At 39.8% G+C, this 8,778-nt stretch overlaps 1 non-coding gene across 1 annotated transcript; it reads left to right on the top strand.

Moving 5' to 3' along the window:
• The first annotated feature begins 1,905 nt into the window (after positions 1–1,905).
• On the top strand, positions 1,906–2,009 carry LOC141571396 (U6 spliceosomal RNA). Its single transcript, XR_012496141.1, has one exon. It is a non-coding gene; the product is annotated as a U6 spliceosomal RNA (small nuclear RNA).
• Positions 2,010–8,778: the final 6,769 nt, after the last annotated feature.

The following is an 8,778-nucleotide window of genomic DNA, read 5'->3' as shown; positions in this document are numbered from 1 at the left end:
GTATTACCATATCCTAGCAATGAGCAATCAGAAATTGAAATAAAAATGCCATTTACGATAGCACCAAGATGAAATACTTAGGGATAAATCTGACAATAGATGTGCAAAACCTGTACACTGAAAAACCATAATATTTTGCTGAGGAAAAGAAGGCCTAAATAAATAGCAAGCTTTTACATGGTCAGAAGTCTCACCGTTGTTAGAATGTCAGTTTTCCCCAAATTGATATATAGGTTCAATGTAACCCCAATCAAAATGCCAGCAGTTTTTGAAATTTATCAGACAAAGCTAAAAAGTCACAGAGATACACAAAGAACTTAGAGTAGCCAAAACAACTTTGAAAAAGAACAAAGTTGAAGGACTAAAACTACTTGGTTTTAAGTCTTGTAAAGCTAAGTAATCAAGAGTGTGGTGATGATGTCACAACAAACAGTCAAACAGATTATTGGAACAACACCGAGACTCAGAAATAAACCCATACACATAGAAAACTGATTTTAGACAAAGGTGCCCAGGCAAATCAGTGGAGAAAAGATTGTTTGTTCAACAATGGCTCGGGAACAATTGGGTATCTGTAAGCAGAAAAATGAACATTGAACTATACCTTATAGTAAATATATATATATATATATATATATATATATATATATATATATATATATATATCACAAAATAGATCACAGATATCTATGTAAAACCTAAAACTATAAATCTTGTAGAAGAAAACAGGGAAATTCTTTGTGATATTGGCTTGGAGAAAGATGTCCTAGATATGATATTAAAAGCACAATGCATGAAGGAATAAATTGATAAACTGGACTCCATCAAAATGAACAGTTTCTGCTTTTCACAAGATACTGTTAAGAAACTGCAAAGATAAGCCACAAATTAGGAGAAAATATTTGCAAATATATCTAGTAATTGACTTGCATTCGGAATATATGTCACTCTCAAAACTTAAAAAAAATGGGCAAATGATTTAAACAGATAGTTTACCAAAGAAGCGATGTGGGTGGCAAATAAACACATGGAAAGATGCTCAAAATCATTCATCATTAGGGAAATGCAAATTAACATCCCAGTGAGATAATTCAATAGACATTCGCACGGCTCTAATTAAAACAACGGACCATGTCAAATGCTGATGAGGATACATACGGAGGAAACGGAACTTTCATTCACTGTTAGTGGGAATGTAAAATGGTACGGCTACTTTGGAAAATAGTTTGGCAGTTTTCTAAAAAATTACACATACCCCTATCACATGGTTCACCCATTCTCGCATCTAGCTATTTACCCAAGAGGAAGGAAAACGTGTGTCTATACAAAGACGTGGATATGAAAGTTCCTTGCATTGTGCTTCGTAAGAGCCAGAAACTTGAAACAACTCAAATGTTCTTGAGATGAAAGGACACTCATTGTAGCATGACCATGTCTGTGCTGAAACTACACAGGAATAAAATGGAATGAACTATTGATTCATGCAACTACTTGGATAATCTCAGTATAACAATGCTGCATGAAAGACGCAAGGCCAAAAATAAAAGTATGTACTATACTGTACGAGTCCATATATTTGAAAATATGGAAAATGCTAATGATGCTATTGTGTCAGAAAGCAAATCAGTGGTTGCCTGGGGATGGGAAGGGTGAGAAGGCAAGACTACAAAAGGGCATGAAAAACACTTGGAGGTAGTGGATGTGTTCATTATCTTGACTGTTGCCATGGTTTCACAGAGACGAGTGTTAAAACTTATGAAATGGGATACTTTAAAGTGTACAGTGTATTGAGTTTGAGTTATTCCTCCATAAAGCTATTAAAAATGGTGCAGTAACGTTCCGTGGCAGGCAGGAGAGCAGGACTTACGCAGGGCATTTTCTGGGCACAAAGAAAGGAGTGAGTCTCTGCTCGCTTCGGCAGCACATGTCCCCAAATTGCAATGATACAGAGATTAGCCTGGCCCCTGCGCAAGGATGACACGCACATTTGTGAAGTGTTCCATCAAAGAAAAAAAACACACATAAAAAATAAAAGAAAGGAGTGGTTCAGTCTTTCCTGGGAGTGGAGAGTTAGTAAAGCTTTACAGGGGTGGTGATCTTCACTGAGCTGAGAAAGATTGAATCAGCATTGTGGGAACTGCTACCAAGACAAAACGGTCCAGCTAAGAAGCTAGCATCAGCGAGGGAGGGCTGAGAGGTGTGAGGGAGCGTGGCAGAAACATTTGAGGGGTCCTGGGAGGTCCAGCGCCCTGGCAGCCATGGAGGTGAATGAAGCCAAAGACGCAAGCAGGGGTCAGACCCTGGAGGTCTTGTTCATCGTTCTGCACTATTAGGAGTTTACCTTTCAGGCCCAGGGCGGCCCCTGAAGGTGTTTGATCTGAGCAGTAGGCGAGCATATTCATTTTCGGGAAGATTCCCCTCACGTTAGCATGATGACTTATCTATGATAATTAGGGATACATAGGATTTTAGTTAAATAAGAAGAGTATTTTCCATTGATAAAGGTCCCATGTGAGCACATTTCCTGTGAAAGTATTTTATTTTGAAAGGGTCTGAAAGAAATTTGGTCACATGACAAATCTGGCCCCAAATGCCAACTGTGCAGACACATACGCACAGACATATGTACATTCCTGGATTTCTCTCCTGTCTCCCACTTGTACCCGACTTGTTCATGTAGAGGGCACATTCATCAATCTGGTTCCAAGGCTCTTTTGACAAAAGGTTCCAGATCAGAGATTCTGACTTAATCTAAATGGTAAACGTGCGTCACTGCAGAATCACATCCGAGTGCCACTGAGAGCCAGGGTCTTGCGGCCTGGAGATTCCGAAGGCGTCTGTGTGGTCCAGCTCCAGTGGCCCAAGCGCTCAAGGCCAGGCCCACCCTTACCAAACCCACCCTTGGGTGCTTTGAAAAGCCCTTTGCAGTGTTTCCAGCCAGCATTGCAAGGGCAGCTGATAATCCCTCAGCTGGAATGTGACACCGTGGACATAATCAAGGGATGCTGGAAGTAATAACACTGGCATGAGGGGACGATTGCCATCCAGAGCCCTCAGATTTCCACTTCTGCTTGGAGTCCGCTGCAGATAGTTCTACTTTCTGATAATCTTTGGTCACTAAAGCCAGGTGTGCCAGATTTGTTTACCTGGTGCGAAAGCCTTCTTGCTTTTTCTTTCTCTTGGGAATGGACCTTTAGCCACGTGTGTTGGAAAACTAAATCTCCAAGGGGTACGTCAGTGTACCTATGGGGAAAATCTAAATATTTTTGCTTCTGACTCTTCATACTAGTGGTTTAGTAATCGTTTAAAAATCAGATCCATTTAAAAAATCAGATTCAGCATTTGCGTGTTTGTTGAGGACTGGGGATGGTGAAGCACGTTAATTTTATAGTGTATTAGGATTACCGACAGATAGGTCATCATTTGATTTTAATATTCATTACCTTATATGCTGGGAGGGTAAATATTACATTCTGCAAAGAACTCTGAATTCTTGAAATTCATAAGTAAAACAATGATGAAATGATAGTGAGAATCATTTCATTTGCTTTATAGTTGAGCTGTGAGGACTGATTGTTGGGTTACTAACTGCTCACCTACCTTAAACACGGGGAGAAGAGAATGTGTGTGTTGTTATCGTCATTATTGTTTTTACTGTTCCTCTTAGTTCAGAAAATAACATCAGGCACATTCTCAGAGATCAGTGGTTTGTGTAGGTTTTGAATGAAGTCAGGCCCTACTGATTCCCACGTGAGGCGCAAGGCTAGTCCCCTGCGGGGAGCAGGTGTGTCTCTGCTGCCGTGATACTGACGCGGCCCTCGCTGCAGTTACCTACCAAGCCCAGCATTTCCATGGCTCCTTTCTCCAAGGCAAGCTCCCACCTGGGCCACAGAGGCCCCTCTCTGCACCTGTTCAAAGAGACAAAAGCAAAGTTATGTTTATCTCTATATAGCACAGATCTGTTGTAAAAAAGGAAGCATTTCAAACTTCACAAAATTGTTCCCGTGTAGCTTTGACTTGGTTACAAGCCACGGGAAGTGGGGACTTTTTAATCTCTCCTAGGAAGTACCTGTAGCCGAATTTGCTCTCGGCCTTAATCTTATTAATGTCAGAATATATTCATGCAAATAGTTTCATTTAAATGGAACTGACTCCATTTATAATAAATCTTCACTAAAATTCAGATGAGAGGAGGAAGAAAGAGTTCTGTGTAACTTGATGAGAAACCATTATGTAATAACGATTGGCGATGGTGACGATGACAGCTGATGATAACTGCACAGTATTTACCATGTGCCGGGCACTTTTGAATGGGCTTCACATATGGGTACTAATTTGACCCTTATAATGATCCTATGGGGTCGATGCTATTATTTTTCCTATTTTTCAGATCTGGAAACTGAATCTCAGAGAAATTAATTAACTTACTTGGTGTTACATGGCTTGTAAGTGGTGGAGGAAAATTCAGACTCAGGCAGTCTCATGTTAGCATCTGTGTTCTGAAGCAGTGTGCCATCTTGCCTCCTCATTACAGAACCTGTTGAAGAAATCATCTTAAAGACTCAATGTAAGTTCTGGTTTTAATGGCATAAATCACTAAAATAAAGCCGTTGCCTGGGCACAATTTATGGAGTACTTACTAAGCCAGGTACTGTGCTAAGTACTTTGCATGTATTATTTAGTATTTTGCATGTATTATTTAATCCTCTTAATAATGTTTTGAGGCAGGTATTATCATTCACATTTTGTAGATGAGAAAAATGAGGCTTACAGAGGTTTACTGGCTTGCTCAAGGCCAGAGAGTAATTTGAGATAGGATTCAAAGCCCAGTTCTTGACTCAAATGCTTGTGTTCTTAACCCTGAGCTAAAATGTAATAAAAAAGGACTCAAATTGGACTGTTTCATGCATAGGCAGCTCTATTATGCAAGTCATACCATTAATTTTGAACTTTTCAGTTAATATAAATAACTCATACATATCAGAATTGTTGCAGATTCTCAAACGGTTTTATCTTCACATTTAAAAGTGTGTCCAGTAATGGGACTGGTGCCTGAATAATGCTTGTAATTATTGGGCAGTATATTCTAGAGTGGGGGTTCTTAACCTTTTAGTGTCATGGGTGTCTTCGATTGTCTTTCTTCTTGAGTAAAGTGTGTGAATGCATAAAATAAAATATGTAGGGTGACAAGGGACTAATTCCATTGAAAGAGTTACCAAATTATTAAAACAAATTTGTTTTGTGGGAATACATGTGCTGCTTTATTAACACATTATATTGGAGGTAGCACTGGGTATAACAACCACTGCAATTCCAAACTGATTATGAGCCTAGATGATATTTTGAAATATCAACAATAACAATGAGATATGAAAATACCTATGATTTCTGTTGATGGCAATTGTACAAGTCCTTCTAACACTATTATGATTTGTTGTCTGAATTCGTAATTGAAGCAAACGCTAAATTTCAGTTAGCCATTGATGAGAAGGTAGATCTGATTGTTTTTTGCGTCTGAGTTGAAGTACCTGCATGAATTCTATCCGTGGACCCCTCTGGGACCCATGGACCCGGATGAACAAACTCTAGCCTACAGGGTATTGATTAATCTTGTGCTCTTCAAGTAAAGGTACCAATTTGATGTGTTGTTTACCTCTAGAGACGGCAAAAGCAGAAGTACACTTTCAAGGTCGAGGATGGGGTGACACATGCCCGGGAAGCTAGCTCATGAAGGGTAACAGTAATCGAAGCTGTAAATGGGAGACTTTGATATTAAAAGGATGTTACTGACTTTATACCATGATAGAATCCACTAGACTATTACCCTTTCCCAGGCCTTGTTTTTGTGTACAATAGTAGTACAATACCACGTTGGTTTATTCAGAAATATTTATTATCTGCTATGTCCCAGGCACGGGGTTGTCATTTGTCTATCAATTTGAATCTCACAGTTCTTTGAAATTATACCCATTTTTTTTAGACTAGGAGCCTGAAGTATGTAGTGGTTTTGATGTACTTGTAAGTGGTAGAGCCAGTCACCTGACTTTGCCTACTGCGGGGTACCACCCACCCTTGCAGTAGTCCCAGCTTGCTAAACTAGAGGGGAGGGCTCGGTAACTGAAGAGTTTAGCTGCCCCAACTCCCAGGAACAGCTGAGACGTGGTGACACAGACTGGCATGATATATAGTCACGGTGATTTTCAACTGAAAATCACTGAACTTGTTAAGGGCAGATAAACTGCATTTTGAAGTTCAAATTGCTATTTGGAAGCAAGAAAGCAGATTTCAGGTTAATGGATTTGGAGCCAGATTACTTTGTGCTTGACTGGCTCTTGGTAAATCGGCCATATGTTCTGAGTCTGCTCATGAATTCTGTTTGCTCTCCTCCCGTTTTCCCTTTGTGCTGTTTTATTCACCAGTATCCCAGTCCCTCTCAACCTCACTTTTCTGTGTTTTGGCCGCCTCCCCTCTTTTATGTTTCAGAAATTCTCCATCACTTTTTGTCAGAACTCTGTAGATGAACAGTGATGATCCTCTGGACCCTCGGAAATACCTCTCCTTCTTTCATGTCCAGGTGGTTTTCACATTCCTGCTCCCCTCAACTTAGGGTCATTGGTTACGTTCTGCCCAGGTTAGAGCTCAGCATGACCACTTACCTTCGGTGTTAGTTACACTGCCTGTCTGATTCCTGCCCTGCCCTATCCCTAACCACCCTCTGCCCTCATTACCCTAAGATAAACTTCTAAAAAGTTTGTCTCCATATACCAGTTTTTTTAAAAAATTTTAATTCAATTTTTACTCTTCAGAAGTTTTCCAGTAGCACATACCATACAAGATTATATAAAATTCAAACATTACAGAAATTCATTAATGTAGAAAATGAAGAGCCTATCTCATAATTTCCCGTCTGTTACTCCAAATACTTTCTTTCCTGTGTGTAGACTAACATACATTAGTATAGTTATTTATTTTCATATAAATATGAGATTACATCATATATATATTTCTGCAACTTGCCTTTTAAGAGTTTTACTTATCATATCTCATAGACATATCTTTATGTCAATACAAATAGGTATACTTCAATTTTTAAAGCGGTATAGGAGGGCATTTTATGTATATGTGAGAATTTATTTAATCTGTCCCTTATAGATGGATATTTGAGTTTACCATTTTTTTAATCATCACAAAGCTGCAAAGAATATTCACATATACTACAATTGCCTATAAAAATATAGTGTATATGTACGTATGTTCATTCTCAATAAAATTAAAGGGAATTTTCAAAGAAAACTATGCTCTTAATTCTACGACTCTCATCTAGTGTTTTTGAGTTTTCTATATTCCCTTCCACACGTCAGCTTTTTATATACATTATTTTAATAATAGTATATCATTTTATATATTGCTTTTATCACTTGTCCTTTTATAAGCATTTTTCCATGTTGTTAAATTTTCTTGCTGGTTCTAACGGAAATGTCAGTTTCCATTATACTGATTTTCTGATTGATGCTTTTGTGTTCTACCCTTCTGCTTTCTGTTGCCTGTCTCATGATACTTCCGCAGTGCAACCTTTCTATTGCAGTTTCCTCTCTTCTTCCATATTCTCTGCTAAACAGCTTCTTCTCCCTCCACTCTTGGGAAAGCTTCTGACCAGAGGCTGTGGCATCCTGGCCAGCCCCTCTGTGGAGCTCTAGGTCCAGCACACCCCTCGTGCCTAATAAATCATCATTTGTGACTGACTGACTGCCTTCCCAGTGAGCTCCCTAAGAATTTTCTCCCCATTTCAGTGCCTCTACAAACAGTGCCTTCTGGGAAAAGGCGTACACCCTGTCGGTAATCCCTAAATGCTAAGATGCATTGTAGATGTAATTTGTATTCACAGCCATTTATACAGTGCATGTAGGCAGTTCAGCACCAAGGAGAGTGACTATTTGCTTTAGCTTGGGTTCAAGGTCAGTGGAGGATTTATTGTGTTAGGCCTGGGTAGTGCTGTTGGCTAGATGTAAAGTGTATAAACAAACTTTAATAATGGCAAAAGCACTGGCAGAGCTGTACCTGAGGAAATAGTAAAGTTCACACTTCTGTAGCTTAGACTTAATGGAAGCAAGTCGTCTACATATTTAACATTTGGGTTGTTTGTTTTACTATCAGTTCCTGGAGTGATTCATCGCATGTCTTCCATTCCTCTACACATAACTGCTTAACAGCCTATTCCAGAATTCCATGTGGTCTTGGTCTTGTCTCCAGGCCTGGGGACGGGTTCACATTTCCCTCTGTGTGTCTTAGAAATGCTTGCCATGGTGTTCTGGCCTCCTTTGCTCTGAATGGCTCCAGTGCTGGGGGTACTGCTTCCTCATGAGCTGTTGGTTCACTGACGAAACAAAACAAAACAAAAATTAAAAAAAACATGACTTGAGGGGCTTATTAGGGCCTCGAATGGAGCTTTTTTGGGTCTTTTTATGTAGCAGCTTCTCAGAACTAGTTCAAAGTTGCCCAGACCCTGTTTCAGAGAAAGCTTGAAGCCTCATGCTCTCACTAGAAAGGTACTCTGGCCGTTCCTTGTGCCCCGCAAACGCTTCAGGTTTTCACTGAAAGGGAAATCTGGTATAAGATAGAAGATGGTGGAAAGCTGCTAAATCCAGAAGAAAATCCCCCTTTTTACTCAGAAAGAGAGCTGTAAGCCTCTGTTTCTTCCTCCCAGTGCTGCAGCACTTATTCTGCTTCACCGGCCTCTCCTGAGGCTGAGGGAGGGAGGCCGGAGGGTGATTGCGTCTC

Source organism: Rhinolophus sinicus, chromosome 16, assembly GCF_057876585.1.
Source record: "Rhinolophus sinicus isolate RSI-liver-muscle chromosome 16, RSI-T2T, whole genome shotgun sequence".
Lineage (NCBI taxonomy): Eukaryota > Metazoa > Chordata > Mammalia > Chiroptera > Rhinolophidae > Rhinolophus > Rhinolophus sinicus.
The sequence above is the reverse complement of the archived record's forward strand: the minus strand, read 5'-3'. Positions and strand labels throughout refer to the sequence as shown.